Source organism: Symphalangus syndactylus, chromosome 22 (genome assembly GCF_028878055.3).
Source record: "Symphalangus syndactylus isolate Jambi chromosome 22, NHGRI_mSymSyn1-v2.1_pri, whole genome shotgun sequence".
In the NCBI taxonomy this organism is placed as follows: domain Eukaryota; kingdom Metazoa; phylum Chordata; class Mammalia; order Primates; family Hylobatidae; genus Symphalangus; species Symphalangus syndactylus.
The window spans coordinates 40,833,011-40,855,982 of record NC_072444.2 but is presented as its reverse complement, the minus strand read 5'-3'; the positions used below and the strand labels follow the sequence as shown (position 1 = coordinate 40,855,982).

The 22,972-nt window shown below is 40.5% G+C and overlaps 2 pseudogenes; one reads left to right on the top strand and one right to left on the bottom strand.

Annotated features, from left to right (window-relative positions):
- Positions 1-3,111: 3,111 nt before the first annotated feature.
- LOC129472157 (fatty acyl-CoA reductase 2-like) lies at positions 3,112-20,984 on the bottom strand (annotated as a pseudogene).
- On the top strand, positions 12,412-14,057 carry LOC129472691 (Krueppel-like factor 2; annotated as a pseudogene).
- Positions 20,985-22,972: the final 1,988 nt, after the last annotated feature.

Genomic DNA, 22,972 nt, shown 5'->3' with positions numbered 1-22,972 from the left:
CTGATTTTAGAACAGTCTGAAATGGGGTGAAAAAATGAAAAAGAAGGGGGAGCTTACAAATGACAAAAATGTATATCCCAAATGAAAATTAGAATTTCTATGGAACTAGGAGCAGTAACAACAGTAGACAAAAGATAGGATGCAGATGTTAAGAAGATGTCTACAAGGGAAGCACAAGACTCCAAATGTTCTTGCTACTAAAACGCAGATTCGAAGTTTACCATCTGTAATATTCTGCTGCCAAGTACATCTGTGGCCACTGGTACTGTCTAAAATGAGGGTATATATTAAGAAATTATCAAAAAGGACTGCATAGCAGAAACTTTCCTGGTATCAAGGGATCAACTTAACTACAATTCTATACAAGTGCCAATTTCCTCTGGAGTAAACTACCACACTGGGCCTCATGTACCAGTTAGATAATCCAGGCCAGCCTTTATTGCACTGGACTCTACATTTTGGCTCCACAGAACTGAGAGAAGAAATGTATAAATAGGATAGTGATATTGCCTTTGTCTATGGGAATTCTTGAGTCTAATAAAAAAATCTGGGAAAAATCTAACTTCATGATTACACTTGGGCACATAGGTGATTAATATGAATGAAGTAACAACCATAAATACAATCATAACCACAAGAACAACAGTAATTCAAATTTTCTCACTTCATAGATGGTCTTACAATGCTTTATTGGTATCTTGTAGGTGCTCTCCCAAAGCCTCAGGTGTTGGTGATGCAAAGGCAAACACCACACTCTCCTCTGTTCCGTGTCCGCCATCCCTGTCTTTTTGGCCTCTGACTCTTCTCTATACTACTATCTATGCACTTGAGATCTTCACTGACATAGCTGGGCTCTGTATTTATTGATAAGAATATCTCTTTTCTCTTAGACTAGACATGACCAAAAGGTTAATCTGGGTTCAAAGATTAATGACAATGACCACTCAGTTTTTATTCAAGATCAATTTTATTTGTTGTAAAAACAAATATGTGTTATGTTCCAGACAAACAGATATAAGTGAGTAGACTTATGCCCTGGTGCCTCCTTGGCTCTTCACAGGATGCAAAAACAAATCCTGCCAGCAGGAGGTGGCAGGTTGCAGAGGTGGCTGGTTGCTCGTTGAGCCAGCTTGGCCTTGTCTGGCATGCACAGGCCCCGGCACAGCAAAACATTCAGGGAGTAAGAGTGTTGCACAAAGGATTTTACCAACCTCTCACATTAAGCAGCATTCAAGGATTTGCTGACCACCACTTAAGCAAATTTTGTGTTATGCTATAGCAATGAACTTACTTGTTCTATTTCTAAACAAAATATTGGGTTCACACACAGGCCTGGACAAAGCTTCCCACTTCTGAACTATTTACTGATCTTCTTATTCTCAAAGAATGCAAGATGAATGATGTGCAATACCATGGCTATGGCATGTGACTTTTCTAGACCTGGATGGTTAGTGTCCCAATATTTAACTGATTTTGGGGGGGGATGAAAATATGCCGTCAGTTCTTCCTTCTATCATCCCCATCACTACCACACATGTAATGACATAATCAGGTCACAGTGTGTCCTCAGAATCACTATTCTTAGCTGAGTATACTAAGGCCTTATATCTAGGTCAGTTCATTGTGTCTGTGTCTCCTCTAAACCCTCCTTCATCATGCCTACCTTGAGGAATTCAGCAAGTGATCATTCACACAAGCTAAAGGATTTTAGCTTTCTCTGCCATAAAGATTATTGCTAAAATACATACCATACAACAAACCAACCCACTTCCCACAAATCTTACTGACATCTCACAGAATACATATGACTTTTATTGTGTCTCTTCCTTCTGTGTTTCTCTTTCCTAACTGAACTTGGTTCTTTATCCATGCCTTCTTCCAATCCTGACATATTTTAAAACCTTTAGCATTTCTGCCTATAATATTTGGGTTTTCTTCTTTTCCTATCTTTATTTGATAAGTCCCATACAAATATTTTCCCCGTAATCATAATGTTTTCTTTCCACTTTGCTCAAGAACTGAGTTATGAGCTGCAAATGAGGTCTGTAAAAATTTGAATAAACTCTACATTGGCTAAGTTTCAGTCATTTGCACTGCTGATAAAGATGACAATTCAACATGCTGAAGACGACTTCCTCCCTTATACAGGGGCTAACACAGAGGGCAACACTGTTCATGCTTCTGATTCTTGATCCCAAGAATTGCTTTAGGCAATTATAATAATGTCTCCTCTGACACATCATATTATTCAAGTGAGACAGAGAAAGAATATGTCCTATGTCACGAAGCTAGGTGGTGACAGCTGCTTTAGCATCAGCACACTGTGTTCCCTCTAATTTCTTCATTCATCTCTAAGTAGCAGTAAATCTGGTCCTGAATACTGACTTTGACACTCAGCTTTCTCCACATCTTTCTTGTCACTTCCTTTGAGACTACTTCAGGTTCTTCCCTTAGCTTCTATTTCTGCATTTGTAAAATTGGGTTGATGAGGGTATCTCCCTTCGGTAGCTGTGACAATAAAAATGGGATCATCATGCATCCTCCTTAGCCCCACAAGTAAGATCCCAGTAAGTGAGGTTGTCATCATTACTGGATATTTAAGATTATCTACCTATTTGAAAAACCCTAGTGACAGAGTCTCAGTTGCTTTTCTTTTTGTGTGAATGATCACTTGCTAAATTCATCACCAGCAAGCTCTTTAACATTTACCTTCCTTTATTATGCTGGAGCATTTTTAATGTAGGAGGCTTCTGTGGCTTCTCACTATGACTGCTTTGTTTGTTCAAAACTTCTACAGGTTAGTATCCTTTATCTGAAGTTCCTGGGTCAGAAGTGTGTCGGGTTTCAACTGTTTGTAGATTTTGGAATATTTCCTTCTGTGTAATGAGGTATCTTGGGAATGGGACCCATGTCTAAACACAAAATTCACTTATGTTTCATACACACTTAGCCACACACACATAACCTGAAGGTCATCTTATACAATATTTTAAATAAATATATGCATGACACAAAGTTTTGAATGTGTTTTGACTGTGACCCATCAAGGAGGTAAGATGTGTGGAATTTTCCACTTGTGGCATCATGTCAGCACTGAAAACATTTTGGACTTTGAAGAATTTCAGATTTTGGATTTTCAGAGTAGGTGTGTTCACTCTGTATATATGGGTCAGATTCAGTTATCTCCTTTAATCCTTGGCTGAAGGAAGCACTAAAGACTTTGGGGCCTCAATCTCCCATATGCAGCGACATTCTCAAAGCCATTGACTCAGCTTCTCACCTGGGTTTCCTTCCAGTGAACCACAAATAGAAGTCATAGATGATGGCAGGGGCCTGGTGGCTGATGGCATTCCAGTACTGGGTTGTGAAGTTGCTGGTGGTGAAATCAGCATACGGCCTCCTCAAAGCTCTCTCAAATGGAATTGGAATTTCAAAGGTTGCCAAGACCTGGAATCCTGGGGGAAAAAAGAGAGTAAGTGCTAGAGGACAATAGGAGAATATAAGCCCATCATAGTGGAAGGTATTTATAATGGGTCACAACAATAAAGACAAAGGATTTGCTGTGTAGAGTCAAGAATCAATTTCTGAGAACAACGTAAAGATTTTTATGGTAGGCAAGTGGTTATCTGCAAAATGAAACAATGTGAATGGGTTAAGAGTTGGATCCTTTATTTGAAACATCTACTCTAAAACAAATTCTTGGGGAAACACATGTAGTCAATAAAAGGGGGTACTGCTCAGAAAAAACATAAATCCACATTTAATTCTAAGGTTATCTAGTCTATTCTGAAAGCCCCAAGACAGAGGCTAGAAACTTTATTTCCCTGGCTGGACCATTACTTTCAGAACCATTTTGAAAGTTTCTTAACATTTTATTTGAATCTTTATTAAAAGTTAAACTAAAAAACTCTAAAGGCAAGATTTTCTTGTGTTAGCTTACTTTAAATATTTCTCTGGGAATATGTCAGACTCAATGATCCACTCTGGTATCCAGGGTTTTATTCATAATAGTGTTTTTCTTTTTATATTAATACTTAGATTAAGCTTAATTAAGAACTTTTTACGTACATTTGTGAATTCAGTAGTTCTTTCGAAAAGATACTCATTTGAATTCAATTTTATTTAAGGTATGTAGGTTTTGCAAAGCATATGCCTAAGCTCATTATTTATGATGTCAGTTATTATAGTAATACAATTATTGCCCTACTTAAAAAAATGCCGGCTAAAAATCTATCTGAAAAATATAACTCCTCTTCAGAGAAGATTCTCAAGAATCATCTGGTCCGTAGGGATTTATACTTTAAAAAGATGGTAGTAAATAAAAAAGTTATGTACAGGTTGATAGCATAAGAGATTCTGATCTCAACACTGATGTTCTGATCTATATATCCATATACTTGTTCAACATTTCCACCTGGAGGTGTAATAGACATTCACATTTAACAGCTCTAAAATGGGCCTCCTGATACACCCACTGCTAACCACCCCCTTCCCAATACATACACAAACTTGCTATTTCACCAGTCTTCTACCTCTAACCAAATGCTAATTCAATTTGTTTAGTAGTTCAGCCAAAAACTGTGGGGTTATCCTTGATTCTTCTCTTTAACAATCCACACACAATTGAACAAAATCTATCAGCTCTCTGTTTGAAAAGTACCCAGAATCATAATTTCCACCTGCTCTCTCTCTGATCCAAACCACTACTGTAGCCTGGAATGTTGCAATACTGTCCTAAGTGGTCTCTGCCACTACCCTTGTCCCCCTAGTCGGACCTCCATGTAGCAGCCAGAGTGATTCTTGTAAAATGTAACTCAGTCTATTACAGGAACTTCCCCATTCGGAGCCCTTCAATGGAATCTCTTCTCATTTAGAGGCAAAGCCATGTTCTGCAAGGCCTTGCACTCTCTGCATCCTCACTCTCTCTGCCCACCACTCTGACTTCATCTCTTACCTCCCTCCCTCTCAGGGCTTCTGCTGCAGCCATACTGGCCTCCTTGCTGTCCTTGAATATGATTAAAGAACTTCAGCACTTACTGTTTCTTCAACCTGGAATATTTCATCCACATGTCCCTCTGATTTGCCCTTTCACTTCTTTCAGGTCTCTACTAAGATGACACCTTCTCAGAGAGACTTTCTTTGGCCATCACATATCAAATAGCAGCCCTCCCACAATACTATTTACTTCTTTAATCTGTTTTATTTTTCTGCAATCACTTAACCATATCTGACCAACACGGAGAAACCCCATCTCTACTAAAAATACAAAATTAGCCAGGCGTGGTGGCACATGTCTGTAATCCCAGCTACTCTACTCAGGAGGCTGAGGCAGGAGAACTGCTTGAACCTGGGAGGCAGAGGTTGTGGTGAGCCAAGATCATGCCATTGTACTCCAGCCTGGGCAACAAGAGCAAGACTCCATCTCAAAATATATATATATATATATATATATATATATATTTCTCCTTTCTAAGATTTAAGTACCATAACCAAATTTTGTGTTTTGTTTGAACCTATACAGTACCTTGAAAAGTGGCTGACAGGTAATCAGTGCCTAATAAACATTTATTGACTAAACGAATGAATAAATATCTCAGCAACATACACCTACTTTCCTTTTCCTAAATCTATATCAATCCTTCCTTTAGTCATTTCAAATATATTTATTTATCATTTAACACTTGCCAGGCACTGTGGTAGATGATGAGGTAAAAAAAATTACATATGATATATTCTTTGTCTTTAAAGAATTGGCGATCTGGTGGGAGATGTGGACAATTCATGATTACAATATTTTGCCTGAGTATTCTGCTAGAGGCCAGTACAATACGCTCTGGAGGAATACAAAAGAAGCATCTAGCTCTGCCAGGAAGGGGAGGGGTGGGGCTGGGTTAGGAAAGGCTTTCTGAGAAAGCTGTCCATATGGTAATAGCAAGCATTTACTAAAATGTTCACTGTTCTAACCACTGTACTAAGCACTTTATCTCACTACATTCTCCCAAGAGCTCTCTAGAATAGGAAAATTATTATTCTCATTGACAGATAAAAAAATTGATCTACAGGGAGAAACTGAGAGACTTTTTCAAACTGATACAACTAATAAGTAGTGGAGTCTACTAAATGGTGGGATGCATACCAGCATATAACATCTATGTGAGCATGGATTTCTGTTTAGTGATATATCGTCAGCACCAAGAATAATGCCTATTTAATGAATACAGGAGTGAGTGAATGAGCTATGATTTGAATCCAAGTGTATTAGATCTCAAAGCCCAAGACTTTTAACCATTAAGCTACTGTCTTTCTGATGTGAGGGACAAGTAGAAACTCATGCACATGTAGAAAATGCAATTTGGCAATTGAAAACTGCACTCTACATCCTCATAGGTCAAAGAAGAAATTCAAATGAAAAATGTTTAAGGATTAGAGAGTAATGATAACACAAACATCATACAACAAAATGTGTGGGATACAGCCAAAGTGGCATTTGAGGGAAATATAAAGCCATAAATGATGTATTAGACAAGCCAAATATTCGTGGGTTAAAGAGAAGAAAAACATAATCAAAGAAAACAGGAGGAAGGGGAAAAAAGACATAAGGCAATACATCTATGCAATAGAAAACAAAGCAGCATAATAAAGAGTCAATAGGCTGGGCACGGTGGCTCATGCCTGTAATCCCAGCACTTTTGCAGGCCGAGGTGGGTAGATCACCTGAGGTCGGGAGTTCAAGACCAGCCTGACCAACATGGAGAAACCCCATCTCTACTAAAAATATAAAATTAGCCAGGCGTGGTGGTGCATGTCTGTAATCCCAGCTACTCTACTCAGGAGGCTGAGGCAGGAGAACTGCTTGAACCCGGGAGGCAGAGGTTGTGGTGAGCCAAGATTATGCCATTGTACTCCAGCCTGGGCAACAAGAGCAAGACTCCATCTCAAAAAAAAAAAAAAAAGAAAAGAAAAGAAAAGAAAAAAGTCAATAAAGCCCGAAGAAGTTGGTTCTTTGAAAAAAAGAAATAAAATAAACCCTTTGGAGACTAGCTGAGAAGAAAAGAGAAGACACACAAATATTATGAATTTAAAAAGAAGCATAATTACAGATACAGTTTAGGACAAAAATATTCATATAAAAAAAGAATGTAAATACATTTTAAAACAGACAAAATCTTAGAAAAAGAGACAAATTTGCTAAAATTGATTGCAGCAGAAAATGAAGCCTGCAAAATTCTTTAACTATGAAAGACACTGAAGCAATAAAAAATCTTCTCACAAAAAATTATAAGTCCAGGTAATTTAAAGGTGCTTTTCCCAAGTTTTCGAGGAATAGATCACTCCACTATTACACAAGCACTTTCAGAGAATAGAAAAAACAACGGCACTATATGATTAGAAAACTGAATTAAACAAAATATAAAAAAAGATAACATGGCATGACCAAGTTGGGTTTATCCTAAAAATGGCAGGCGAGTTTAACATTTGAAGTCTTCTGCTTAAAATTAGCAGCAAGACAACAACACGTACTATTGCCATTTTTATTCACCATTATAGTAGAAGTTCAACAAGAAGCCTGGGCGCAGTGGCTCACGCCTGTAATCCCAGCACTTTGAGAGGCCAAGGCAAGTGGATCATGAGATCAGGAGATCGAGATCATCCTGGCTAACACGGTGAAACCCTGTCTCTACTAAAAATACAAAAATTAGCCAGGCGTGGTGGCGGGTGCCTGTAGTCCCAGCTACTCGGGAGGCTGAGGCAGGAGAATGGTGTGAACCCAGGAGGCAGAGCCTGCAGTGAGTTGAGATGGTGCCATCAACAAGAAGAATAAAGAGCTAAAGCTTGAAAAAATGGGGATAATACTGGTATTTTTGCAGATTAAGTAACTGTCTACATAGGAAATCATGAGGAAATTTTATACAATTTCTAGCAATAATAAGTTTAGCAAGATAGCTGAATATAAGGTCAATATACAAAAATCAATTGCATTTGACATCATCCACAAACAATTAGAAAATATATTTTTACAAAAGACATTTAAATTAGTAAAAAAAAAAAAAAATCAATTACCTAGGCCCTAGGTATAAATCTGATAAAAGATGCTTAAGACCTATATGCAGGAGATTAAAAACTCTTCTTAACGGACACTAAAGGAGACAATTCTGTGGAGAGATGGCCCATGTTCACCCACCCAGCTGTCTATCACTCCTTGTAGTATCACCTGAGACTATATATGCTCAACCTCCTGTTAACATGGCTACTGCTCCCAGTAGGCAGCATTTTTATCCCTCCTAAGAGTCCCCGATAGGAAACACAAATGAGTTTAATTTGAATGCAACATCAAATTAATAGTAATAGCTTCCAGAAATGCTGTGTTAGAAGGGAATCTAGAACAGAGCCTTGGCACAGGGATAACCAATGTCGTATCAGCCCACAGTGTTTGCTACAGGTGTAAGAGGGGTAGAGGAAACATGCCTGCCAGGTATTTTCATTCCTGGAAAAGCATTTTCCAATTCAAAGCCACAATGTATAAATGAGCCACAGTGTCTAGCTGCCCTGCAATAGAACTCTCAGTGTGGTACCATGGCTTACCATTGGAATATGAAGAGCTAGTGGTACCTATGTAACAGGGATAGAAGCGGTGTGTTAGTTAGTAGGTACTAAGAAATCCTACAGAATAGCAAAACTCCCTACTTTTATCTTCTACCATCATTAGATAAGTTGTACTCAAATTGATTTCCATGGTTTTTGTACATTGACCAGATTAAATCCCTTACATTCAGACAAATTAATCGTTTGTATAGTACAGGGTTTCTCAAAGAGCATTTCCCCAAGCAGCAAGAATCATCTAGATGCTTATTAAAAATACAGATTCCTCAGCATCACCCAAGACCTTGGTTCTAGGGTCCAAGGAATCTGGGTGTTGTTTTTATTCTCCCACAGTGATTCCTATTCACTTTTACAAATCACTAGTAGAGTAGCTAATGCACACCCAAGAGAAACAAGTTGCATAAATTAGTGATCAGTATTACACACTCAATAAGGAATAAGATCACCCGACTTTTCTAAATCTCACTGGTCATTGATCACGTCACACTCTCAGTGACATATCAAGAAGGGAAGGGGTGTGTGTATAGGACCCAGTGCCCCAGCAGGGAGGAGTATTTCAGTATTTTATCACTGAGAGTCTTTATAACTGCCAACTTTTGCTTTATTTCATCATTGTTTTTAAAATACAGCCAATGGACCCCCACTGCTTACAATCATGTATGTGCTCCCAATGACTGCTTTCTTTGGTAACCACAGTACATTCTAGTTAACTACCACACATTTACAATTTCCCATTATTTTGTCTCTTTGCTTATTTTTTGTCTTTCTCCTCATGTAGGCTCCAAGCTCCATGACACACTTTGTCTATTTTTTCTCTGTGTCAGACACTAGTAATTATGCAGTTACATGGCTAAAGTACTTACTCATTTTGCCCCAATTGCAGGGATTGAGGTTACCAGATGTACAGTGGTAGACTAACATTGACTTAGGTCTGGAAAATGAAATAAAAATTAAATAAATACAATAGAATGGAAAACTAATGAAAGAAAAATAAGCGAAAATAATATTTAGACAGAGTGGTTTCAATAATTCATCTGATTAAGGTAACCTACACAAGAAGACTTCCGTATTTTTTTCTTTCTTTGGGTTAATAAGCAAAATGGAAGAAGACTAGCAAAGGGGTGTGTGTGTGGGGGATGCATGTGTGTGTGAAAGAGATGTTAAATAGAAGTGACATATTATGAAGCACATATGTGTGAGTTCACATAAGAAAAATTTAATTCTGTTTACCACTTACTAACACAGCCAAATGTAGGAACAACCTGTTTTTTTTTTTCTTGGTACCAGGAACTTCCCCACACATAGTGATTGAACACTTTTGGCATTAACCAGCATTCAATTAAAAAAAAATTCTCTTATTTCATCCACTTCTGTCTCCTTTGCCCTAAAAAAGAAAGCTGAATGTTAAACTACTGAATAGAAACAAAAGCCTTTTGGTTATCAAGAGTTTTATGGTTAAGTGATTTAAATGTTTTATTACTTCGTGAGTAGCCAAGTACTAAACTGTATTTTGAAAACAACTAAATGTATATATGATGGCATATTAGGAACTCTATAAAATACTGAAATAAATACCCTCTCACATTTGGGGTCTTATACAATGAAATGCCTATATTTGGAAAATGTGCCTAATACATTAACCCTCCCCCTCATGAAATCTTTGAAAGCCCACTTGAGCATCCACACCTGTGAACTGCAGTACACCATCCTACAGCTAGTGGGAGACGGATGGCTGTATCAACTGGAATTGGAAGTAAGTCTCCCACAGCCATTGGAGTAGCTTTTATGGCCAGAAGAAACCCTTTCCCAGCCTGCACAGGAAAAAGAACATAAAATGTGAAACCAGGTCTTAAGTAACAGCTGGGGCTAAAGTACGTATCATTTTATCAAACTGATTATACTAGTGCAATAAGTGAAAACAGCTAACATCGATCCACTGCTTACCAGGTTCCTACACTAAGTCTGACTTCGTCAGCCTATTCCAGCTTCCCAGCCAAGCGCATCTTCAGCATTTTCTTTTTTTTTTTTTTTTTTTGAGACGGAGTCTTGCTCTTTCGCCCAGGCTGGAGTGCAGTGGCGCAATCTCGGCTCACTGCAAGCTCCGCGTCCCGGGTTCACGCCATTCTCCTGCCTCAGCCTCTCCGAGTAGCTGGGACTACAGGCGCCCGCCACCACGCCCGGCTAATTTTTTGTATTTTTTAGTAGAGACGGGGTTTCACCGTGGTCTCGATCTCCTGACCTTGTGATCCGCCCGCCTCGGCCTCCCAAAGTGCTGGGATTACAAGCGTGAGCCACCGCGCCCGGCCAATCTTCAGCATTTTCTTGAACTACTCATGTTCCTCACGTTCCTTTAGGGAATAAAATTCCTCATATTTATGAGAGATTAATAAACTTAGTTAATTACCAAACACCAAGAATAAACCTTCACATTTTAAAAATTAAGTCATAAGACACGTTAAGAATTGAGGTTACACAAATTTCCCATTAATGTTTGTTTTCCATTTCCTTAATTATTTTGTTTTCTGCTAGGGCTTATTAACCTACAAGCAATAGTAGGCACTAAAAGTTTAAGAAATTTTCATTTGAAAAAAATTAATTGGTGAAATTCCACAATTAATGACAAAAACTTTTTTGGCTTAGACAAATGGCCTTATTATTTACTTTTTCTTCAGAGTCTCATTTCACCTCACAGATCACTGATGTTATATAGATACAAGAGTTTAGAATTATTTATGTTAATAATTTGTTGAATTTATGAAATTGATTCTTTCTGCTCTGCATGTTTCCCACTTTAATTTGAAATGATTAGCACTTTCTTATGTTACTCAATTCTCTTTTCTTATAACTAGCTCCCCTTCTTTTGGACATAAGAAACCAATTTAGAACATTTTTTAAAATGTAAATAAATATGCAGCTTTGCATATAATGAAAACCGCTTTGGGATCACGTTAAAATAATGATGTTCTAAATCACCAAACGTTCACCCCAACTGAACTTTTTTAGGAGAAGGAGTTGAAGGCAGGTGGGAAACAGAAAGAAAGGGGCTGCTAGAAAAATCCGAAATTCGAAGGAAGGTCTTTGTCACTATCATAATTCATTGTCTCATATTTGTATTTTAATTCAAGTTGAACCTAGCTCTGGGAGGAATAGAGACAGAGTCTGAAGGGCAGTGTGAATCCCTAATAAGATTTAAACTCATTTAGATCACTGATTTCCTATTCATTGTACAAAAGAGTAAAGTGGGGTTTAGGCCCTAAATGCCTCATTGTGAGCTGTGAAGCCCACAGCTCTGCCGGATCAATCTGGACTTCAGGGAGATGCGCACTGAGGGCTGCTTACCTAGAGGAGCCACGTTTCTCCTTGTAAGACATTATTGAAAAGGCGTTGCCGGCACACGTATACCTATGTAACAAACCTGCATGTTGTGCACATGTACCCTGGAACTTAAAATATAATAAAAAATGCCTTTCCTATATTCACTGATGTTTGTATTTGAAATATTTGCTCCAATATTAGTAGTTCTCTTTCTTGTATTCATTAAGAATTATTGATGTATACCTGCTTTCCATACACACACATCAACTCTTGTATGTTTTATAATGACGAATTTAATAATCTTTGAAGATATTTTTACTGCATCCTCAATTCACTGCACTAATTCATGCAATTATAAACTGTAGAAAGGAGGAAATACCCCCATCTTGCGATAAATAAAGCAAAATCCTTGGCAGAACCATGCCCGCCTGCCCGCGCCCCGACCAGCCCTCCCTGGCAGCCACTCACCGGTGTCTGTCTTCCCAGCTCCCCGCCATGTCGCCAAGTGAATCCATCCTGCCGTCCGTCTCCACTTTGCCAGCCCTTACCGCGAGCGCTGCCTGCAGGAGCGCTGACCCCGCGCCAAGCCCGAGGCCAGGGGAACCCACGACCACCTCAACAGCGTGCGGGACTCCATTCGGTCCACAGGGCTGGATGGCCTGGGCCGAGGCCACCCCGAAGCCCCCGCCGACCCCGCCGTCTGCGTCCTATTACCCGAACACTGCACGCCGCTGCCCTAAGGCGCCCCCGAGCTGGACCCGCTGCCAGATGGTCCGCGCTGCTCAGCCGTTTTTTTTTTTTTTTTGAGATGGAGTCTCCCTGTGTCGCCCAGGCTGGAGTGCAGTGGCGCGATCTCGGCTCACTGCAAGCTACATCTCCTGGGTTCACGCCATTCTCCTGCCTCAGCATCCGGAGTAGCTGGGACTACAGGCGCCCGCCAACGCGCCCGGCTAATTGTTTTTTTGTATTTTTAGTAGAGACGGGTTTCACCTGTTAGCCAGAATGTTCTCTATCTCCTGACCTCGTGATCCGCCCGCCTCAGCCTTCCAAAGTGCTGGGACTACAGGCGCCCGCCACTAACGCCAGGCTACTTTTTTTTTGTATGTTTAGTAGAGACGGGGTTTCACCGTGTTAGCCAGGATGGTCTGGATCTCCTGACCCCGTGATCCGCCCGCCTTGGTCTCCCAAAGTGCTGGGATTACAGGCGTGAACCACCGCGCCCGGCCTGCTCAACCGCTTTCTACTGGCGCTGCCCAACCGCCTGGTCAAAGCCCAGCCCCCTGAAGCGGATGGCGGCGGCTACGGCTGCCTACCCAGGTTCAGGCCTGGACGGCGCGGCCTCAAACACTAGGGCGCCCCAGGCCTGCGGCTTCATGCATGCGAGGTCCCGGGTCCCCCCCCCAACGCCGCCCCCGACACCCGCCCCTCAGCCCCTATGGCCAGGGCGCCTCCTTCCCGCTGCCCTTCCGTGGCCCTGGCTTGGGACACCCAGCCCCGCCTTCATGAGACGCCCCCCCGCCCCCGCCCCAGCCCAGCCCCTCCACGCCCCCGTGTTTAGTCTCTGCCGGTGGCCGCCGCCGCCACAGCCCTGGGCCTGGCACCCCCAGTCGCCCGCAGTCTCGTGGTGGCGCCGGCATCCCCGCTGGAGCTGCTGGAGGCCAAGCCCAAGCGTGGCAGCCGCTCCTGGCCCGGGAACCGAAACACCAGGCATACCTATGGGGCTACAGCAAGACCTACGGCAAGAATTCTCACCTGAAGGCACATCTGCGCAGCACACAAGTGACAAGCCTGACCACTGCCACTGGGATGGATGCAGCTGGAAGCGTGCTCACTCAGACAAGCTAACGCTCCACCACCGCAAGCACAGGGCTCACGGGCCATTTCAGGGCCATTGGTGCAACCGCGCCTTCTGGCGCTCTGCCCACCTTGCCCTGCACAGGAAGCGGCACATGCAGCTCAGACGCCTCCGCCCACCTGCGCACGGCCCCCTCCCAAACTGTGACTGGTATTTATTGCACCCAGAGAACCGGGCAGGGCAGTGTGGCTACATAGGGTCTACCTCGACGACGAAGACGACACTGCCGCCCCAGCCCCCATCTTTGACGGAAGACCAGGTGGGAAAAGACCACTATCCGCCTTGATGAGTTCTGTTTTTCAAAATGGTGCAATAATTAAGTGGCATCTTTCCTCCCACCGGGTCATAAGGCTTGATGTCCTTTGAGAAATAAGGGCCTTAATTTGTACTGTCTGCAACATTTTTTATAATATTGTACATAATAACTATGACAAATATTGTATTACTGTACACAGAGTGGCAGGGCTACTTGCTTCATTTTCATAAGACTTTTGCTTGTTTTATTTTTAATTTTTAAAAAAGTTTTTTTAAATAAAAGAAAAATCCTTAATTCTCAGACTTTTCAAAATAGAACTCTTAAATAGTAATTGATAGCACTTTACCTCTGTTTTCCTGATAAAAAATTCTAAAAGAATAAAAATAACTTCATCCTGCCTCCATATTATAACCAGAATAATTGAAATAATATGCTTCAATTGATAGTAAAGTAGCATTTGTTTTTGGTTCAATGAAGCTAAGCCAGCACTAAGAATTTTGTTACTATTCCTCCACTACATTACAGTTACTTCTTCATCCCTATACATACCGCAATAATGAGTCAGCTACATCCATTTAGATTATCAACCCAACGCTAAAAGAAAGAAAATTTCCATTGGTTACACATTTCAGAAAATTGTTGTATCTTTGGAACATCTGCAGTCTAATCTTAATAAATTTCAAACAAGGGCACTGAGACTCCAGCAGATAGAACTATCTAGTTCAGTATTATTAAGATCCCAAAGATCAATGGCAAAGCATTGGCTATTTTCTGCACTTTGTGCAAGAATTAAAATTTGGCCAGGATTGTTGTTCATGGCAGGAGTCATGAATGGTTTTGTGGCATTTTATGACACCTTAAGGGCTACAATGGACCTTGTCCTTATATCATGATCTGCTGAGCAATTCACCAACCATACTTCTCCGCCCCATTCCTGATTTTAGCCTCCTTAGGAGAACATTGAAAACATGATTGGTAGTAATGTGTGTTGACTTGCTTAAAGATGTTACAGGAAAGATTATGCTGAAGAGTAGTTAGAGGGAAATGTCTTTTTGAGTTTGTTTCCTAAGCCCTAAGCCATCTCTTTACCTTACAGTATAAAAGTCGAAATGCGTATAATGGGAGACCAGATATATGGGAGGAGAAGATGAAGGGACTAACATTCGTTGAGCCTTTTATAGGGACCTGCCTTTTACTACAGACTGAGCACTCTTCATACATTGTCTCATCAAACCAACTCTCCAAAGTAGTATCTGTCCTGTTCTATAGAAAGAACAACTCAAAAATGTTGCATTGCCAGTAAGTGGTGGAGCTGGAATTTATCTGCCCCCAAAGCTTCACAGACTTGCTTTGAAGAAGATGGTATAATTCAAAGTACTTTCAAAAGGACATCGCAGTATACTGAGGTTAAAAAAAATTAGTATTCCCAAACTGAGATCCTTCTGTGAGCTTTGTAACCCTGGCAGTTAGTTGCAATACTACCAATTTGGCCATCAAGAACATTCTGGTATGTTTAAGCTACAGTGGGAAAGCCAAGATATGAAAACATCACCCATGGGAATTTTGAGACTAGAGTGGTTTGAAGCTAACTTAAGATCTCCATCCAACTCTAAGATAGGGTAACTGCCAGAAGAGCCGCATGATCCCAAAGTGGAATTTTGCCCTAGTATAATGGGTTAATATTTGATTGGCTGCACTTAGCTATAAATCCTGGGGAGAAGAAGAATGACATCAGAAAATAATTGGGCTAGAAGAACCTTAGTTTGAAAGCAAAACACAGAATCCGGGTGAGTGGGCTTACCGGGAAAAGCTCATGCCACGTTGCTCCCACAATGGAGGGCCTTAGGATGGTGATGGTTAGCTTCCTGCTCTCCTGCTGCACCGCCACTTCTCTCAAGGCCTTGCTATAGGTGTAAGTATTGGGACAATCTCCAATCCGCTTGGGACTGATCTCGTCAATAACAGTGTTGTCTGTACATAAAAGGTAGTCAGAGTAAAAAGAATTCTAGCAACATGTGTTAGACAATAGACCAAAAGGAAAATGTGAGACAGTCAAACAAAACTTCCACCTTTTAGCCTTGGTTCTGGAATTCAGAACAGTCACATGATACCAAGTTTGAGTGTGTACCTGTCCAAAGCATGCATGAGCTCTTTTCTCTTCACTGCTAAGCCCAATCTTAGTCAAATCCTATGCCCTCCCATCCAGACAGGTAGGTAGGTAGACGGATAGAATCAATAGCAATGCCACTTTATTACTACTACTAGTGTAGGGCTATTAGTACTACTTTAGCACTACTATTACTTTATCAGTACTGATTGCTACTTTATCTGTAGTAGTACTAATTTGAGGTAACTACATACAACCTCTTTACTTCTTTTCCAACAAGCTCGTAAGTACGTTCATTGCACACATTTTTGAGTCCCAGTCATTCTCCCAGTAGTGTGCTGGAAGCTGTGTTTCCTCATCCATGGTGTTTCAGTGGCAGCCCTGTTCAGTGTTGTCCCATAGAAACCCAGTGCAGTGATCCTGAAGAGTTTAGCTTTACATTTTAAAAATTTCATTCACTGCCAATCAAACCCAAGTGATTACTTGTGGCAGACTGACAATCTGTTTTACTAAATCTATGTAATGCATTTTGAAGGTCTGTTTAGAGTCTATGATAACAAATTGCTAATTATTTCCAGCGATTTTCAATGAATTCTGCAGTCTGTCAAGTGTGGTGATTATAGTACTCTGAAATGGCTTCAAAATCATGAATATTGAATACTCCTACTTACAAGATGACATGTATCATGAATAACTGAGTTACCATAGCATCAGCCTAATCTTGCTTAAAAATATGTCAGAACTGGCTGGGCACAGTGGCTCACACCTGTAATCCCAGCACTTTGGGAGGCTGTGGTGGGCAGATCATGAGGTCAGGAGATTGAGACCATCCTGGCCAACATGGTGAAACCCCGTCTCTACTAAAAATACAAAAATTAGTTGGGCATGGTGGCGTGCGCCTGTAATCCCAGCTATTCAGGAGGCTGAGGCAGGAGAATAACTTAAACCAGGGAGCAGAGGTTGCAGTAAGCTGAGATCTTGCCACTGCACTCCAGCCTGGTGACAGAGCAAGACCCCATCTCAAAGAAAAGAAAAAGTCAGAACCATTTGATAGCCCCAAAATTTATCTACACCTCTCTGAGACAGCAAAAAAATTATTGTCAATTAAACATGCAACACTTATTCTAGATGACAGATCTATGTGGTTAAATTGTTAAAAATTAAGCTGTCGGAATAGGCTAGGGTGATTTTTCTGATCGATGTGGTACATTTATTTCTATTTTATACAACAGAACATGATACTATTTTGATTGTAGAAAATCTTCACTGTTACCACCTTGCTGACACGACAAATGTTTGAACAACTAAGATGTGCACGAGGTTAAGACTTATTCAGAATCACAACTCCCAGTATTAATGCCTCACTTGATCCTGGGGTAGAACATGGGCACTGACCACTATGTTTCCAGTTTTCTTGCTTCACTTCTGAGTGCTGAGTGTGTTCTGGATACTCAAATGCCTTTTCATTTAAGTTGAATAGAGAAAGACAGGGGTTCTAGAATTAAAATCAACTTAAACTACATAGAAATATCAAGGATATTTTAATTATATGGTCACCTGGAGGCTGTGAAAGAGTGTAGGATGATTCATACACCTCTCAGCCTTAACAATAATCCTACCATTACCTCATTTCATTTCTGTGTCAACAGTGGATTGACTGACCTAAGACCATTTTCCCTCAACTGCAAAACTATACAGTTTATGAAAACCAGGTCTTGAGGGAATAGAGCTTAATTTCAGTAAGTCTGTAAAGAAAAAATTCCTAGAAAACATCAGAGCCCAAAAATGTACTAGGATTGTATGTCACATGGCTAGTACCAGTTGCTGTCATTAATGCTGGGGTACGCAGAAAGGATAATACTTGGAGGGATGGGACCCTTACAAAGCTTAGTGAATTTGCTTGTACTAGAAAATGTTGGGTTTTGGTGTTGTTGTTCTTGTTGTTTGTTGTTGTTGTTGCTGTTTTGAAACGAAGTCTTACTCTTGTCACCCAGGCTGGAGTGCAGTGGCACAATCTTGGCTCACTATAATCTCCACTTCCCGGGTTCAAGCAATTCTCCTGCCTCAGCCTCCTGAGTAGCTGGGATTTCAGGTGCCCACCACCACACCTGGCTAATTTTTGTACTTTTAGTAGAGACGGGGTTTCACCATGTTGGCCAGGCTAGTCTCGAACTCCTCACCTCAGGTAATCTGCCCGCCTTGGGCTCCCCGAGTGCTGGGATTACAGGCACGAAAAAATTTTGGTTTTATAGATTTCTAACAACACACATGGAAGAAATTTTAATATTCTATAGTTGGCTTACCTCTGCTACTCTTAGCTACACCTGTATTCCACTGTTTTATATTCTCATTCCAATTTTACTTGTGAAAATGGCAATAATTATATTCATCCTAAATTCTCAGGTTATTATGAGGGTAAACAAAAAATTCACAACTGCATTTAAGCTCTTTGATAAAACAAAATGAGCCAATAACCCTAAGGCACTCCTATTTTTAAATAAAACAATCGGAGAGCATCATATATCTGCGTACCTAATAGTTGGTTTTAAAATGTCATTTCTGGCTACATGTGGTAGCTCAAACCTGTAATCCCAGCACTTTGAGAGGCCAAGGAAGGAGGATCACTTGAGTCCAGGAGTTTGAGACCAGCCTGGGCAACATAAGAAGACCCAGTCTCTACAAAAAAAGTTTTAAAAATTAGCTGGGCATGGTGGTGTGCACCTGTAGTCCCAGCTACTCAGGAGGCTGAGGCAGGAGGATTGCATGAGCCTGGGAGTTGAAGGCTGCAGTGAGCCATAATTGTGTCACCATACTCCAGCCCGGGTGACAGAGAGAGACCCTGTCTCAAAATGAATGAATGAATGAATGAATGAATGAATGAATAAAACAAAAATAAATTATTATTTATAATACAGCCAGACAGACCATCTGCTAGCTCATTCAGCCACTTCCTAGGTTCAGACAGGAGATTAGTGTAAACATGCACATGCAATGTTTGGGCAAAGCCCTTCTCAGGACTTTACTCAATTCAGGGTTGCTGCTGTTGTTTGTTCTCAATATGTTTTTAAACAGTAAATAAGTTACTATGGATAAAAAACACTATATAAACCAAAATACATGTCTGAAATTAATCTAAATGTTCTTCAGTATACTCAAGAAGATGTTTTGACCCATGGGTCTCAAATTCTAAACTCGAATAGCTTCAGAAGAAGCATAAAGTCATTGAAAATTTCAGAAAGCAATATGTATGTCTATGTATGTACATGCATAGACACATAAACAATTTCTTCTAAAGATTACTATCAATTTTGGTTTCAAACTTATTGAATCAACATGAAGATATCATTAATAGTTTCATTATTTATGTATTTATGGAATGAAATACTAAGAAGCATAAGTACTTCCCCTCCCCTGACCCTCCAATTTTCTTATTCAACAAGTTGGCAAGCCTAGTGGTTTGTGAGGAAATCTGTTAGAGAGTAAGTAGTGGACACACTGTCTTATGATAACGTTTGCTCTTCCTCCAGTCTAAATTATATAATTCACTTGACTGTTGTAGTTATCAAGTTGTATTTGTTCATGTGTCTGTCTCCCCACTGGACAGTGAGTCCAGGAGAGCAGGGATTATGATTTTTATCTCTGTGTCTAATCACTTTTCTGCCCCCAGGAGCCAGCTGCCTTATTCAGTAAATGGATGCTCTTCCACATGGTAATCTTGATTGGCCAATTTCTGTACTATATAAGGTTTTGGGAAGCAGACAAGGACAATGATGAGACAGAGTGGATGTACTCAAAAAAAACAAGGTTGTAGGGAGAATGCAGGAAAGGAAGGAAGGGGGTATCTTTGTAGAGCAGGTAGCAAAATTGGAAGTCAAAGTGTCCAGTGGCAGTGGTGAAAAGTGTTGACCAACCTTGGTTTGATGAAGGTGGCATGAAAGTCAACTTAAACTTTTCACCGGGAAGCAGGATATTTCTGAGCCTAATGCTTATGGAGAATTGGCCTCCGATTTTCACTCCAGACTTTTATGAGGCACCCAGCCTGGCCCAAACATGAGCCAGATGCTGAATGGCCTGCCAATGGTCTGCCAATGTGAAAATTATTCAGTTTGGTTAAGAAACAATTTAATCATATTCTGGTTTGTATCTGATGCCTGCTAATATCAAAGTATACAGAATTTTCAATTTTTATGTCAGCTACTTAGATATCATTTTGAAGCTGTGCCATGATGAAATTAAAAGCACAGGCCGGGCACAATGGCTTATGCCTGTAATCCCAACACTTTGGCAGAGGTCAGGAGTTGAACACCAGCCTGGCCAACATGGCAAAATCCCATCTTTACTAAAAATATAAAAATTAGCCAGGCATGGTTGCCGGTGCCTGTAATCCCAGCTACTTGGGAGGCTGAGGCAGGAGAATTGCTTGAATCCAGGAGGCAGAGGTTGCAGTGAGCTGAGATCATGCATTGCACTCCAGTCTGGGCAACAAGAGCAAGACCCAATCTCAAACAAACAACAAAAAAGCACAAGTGCTAGAGTCAGCTTTCACCATTCCCCTAGAACAGATCATATTTTTCAGTGTTAACAATGTGTTCTATAGCAGGAAGGCAAGACTACTGTCCAATGTCTCACCTCCTTTCATATCTCCCGGAGGGCTGTGATGAGGGCCACTGCTGCTGGCTGTGGGGGTCTCCATTCCCCTGCCTCTCACCCCTGCACCCTCAGGGCACATGTCACCTTTCCTTTTTTACATGGCAGACTAGCTGTGTCTTCTGGTGCCCACGTAGCTTCAGAAGTGTGGTTTTTAGTAGGTACAGATCTACTAGGAACTTTCATTCAATTAAAGCTTCTAGGAACTGAAAGACAACAGGAGACAAAGAGAGCAGGAGAAAGAGGAAGCATGGGGTATTAGAAGATAAATGATCCTCATTTCAAATGCAGACTGCTTAATGAAAAATCTCCTTAAGGCACTATTTCCCAAACTTGCCTGGTTATCAGTGTGAATTACACAGGGCCTCTGGGAAAAATCCAGACTCCTGGGTGCCATTTTAGAACCACTAAATACATCTGCAGAGGTAAGAGTCTGGATAATCTGTATTTTCAATATGACCTGGAAATTCCAACAGTCAGGTAAGTTAGGGAATCACTAATTTAAAAGAAGTCCACTCCATCAACTTAAGTCATTAAGATTTAAATATATCAGGATTAGCTTTCAAAAACACATTGCTTCTTGGAGTAAACATTTCAACAGAATTGAATTTTAAAATTATTAAACCCCCTAATGCTATCCCTCCCCCGTTCCCCTAGCCCCCCACCCACTGACAGGTTCCACTATGTGATGTTCCCCTCCCTGTGTCCATTTGTTCTCATTGTTCAACTCCCACTTATGAGTGAGAACATGCGGTGTTTGGTTTTCTGTTTCTGTGTTCGTTGGCTGAGGATGATGGCTTCCAGCTTCATCTATGTTCCTGCAAAGGACATGAACTCATCCTTTTTTATGGCTGAAGAGTATTCCATGGTGTGTATGTGCCACATTTTCTTTATCCAGTCTATCACTGATGGGGATTTGGGTTGGTTCCAAGTCTTTACTATTGGGAATAGTGCTGCACAAAAACATATGTGTGCATGTGTCTTTATAGTAGAATGATTTATAATCCTTTGGGTATATACCCAGTAATGGGATTGCTGGGTCAAATTGTATTTCTGGTTCTGGATCCTTGAGGAATCACTACACTGTCGTCCACAATGGTTGGACTAATTTACACTCCCACCAACAGTGTAAAAGCGTTCCTATTTCTCCACATCCTAATGTAGCACTGAATGTAGATGAGCAGCTAATGTAGATGAGAGGTTGATGGGTGCAGCAAACTACCATGTCATGTGTATACCTACGTAACAAACCTGCACGTTCTCCACATGTATCCCAGAACTTAAAGTACAATAATAATAAAAAGATTGAAAATTTAAAATGTTAATACAAAGTTAGGCTTTAGTTATTTGCAAAATACACTGTATTTTCAATGTGAAGAACAAAGGGTTACTGTATGTATTATCAATAAAGTTATATAGTTTCTTACAAAAATAACATTAAAAATGGAAAATTCTAAAAGAAAAATAATTAAATTTCTTTTAGGATAATTTAAAAATGTATCTGTCAGTTGTAACATGAAAATTCTCTTACATTTATACATCCCACATTCTAATAAAGACTAATTTTTATGAGCAGTAAAGAAATATGTGTATGCGTGTCTGTATAATTATAGGTATATATCTGTTGCTGTGAAAATATCTCTTTTAGAGTCAGAAAATGTTTGGTCCCAGTTCTTACTAATAATATATGATCTCACTAAAGATACTTAAATTCAATAAACTCAATAAACTTTACTCTTACTGAGGTGAGAATGAGAACACAGGCACAAGCCATGAGCTGGGGTTCCTCTGGCACAGGCCTCAGTGACCCTACCTTTAACATCCTCCTTTCATTCACTTGAGCCTGATAAGAAAGGAGTCTCTTGGGAGACTGTAACAGCAAGCATACACCTTGGGGCCAGACAGCCCACGGTCAAAGTTGAACTCCACCACTGTTGAGCTGTGTGACTTTGGGCAAGTGACTTTTCCTCTCTGATCCTCATGATCCTTTTTGGTAAAAACAGCACAATGACAGGTCTACGATGATTGGAGGAGCTGAAAGAAAAATATGTGTCTTAGTTTACGTTTCCTGGAAGTAGATCCTGAGGCAAAGATTCAAGTATAAAAATTTTATCTGGAGATGACCCTAGGACAGTAATTCTACTGCCAGTTCTTCCTTAGGATACTAATTGCAGGCAACACCAGTAGAGGA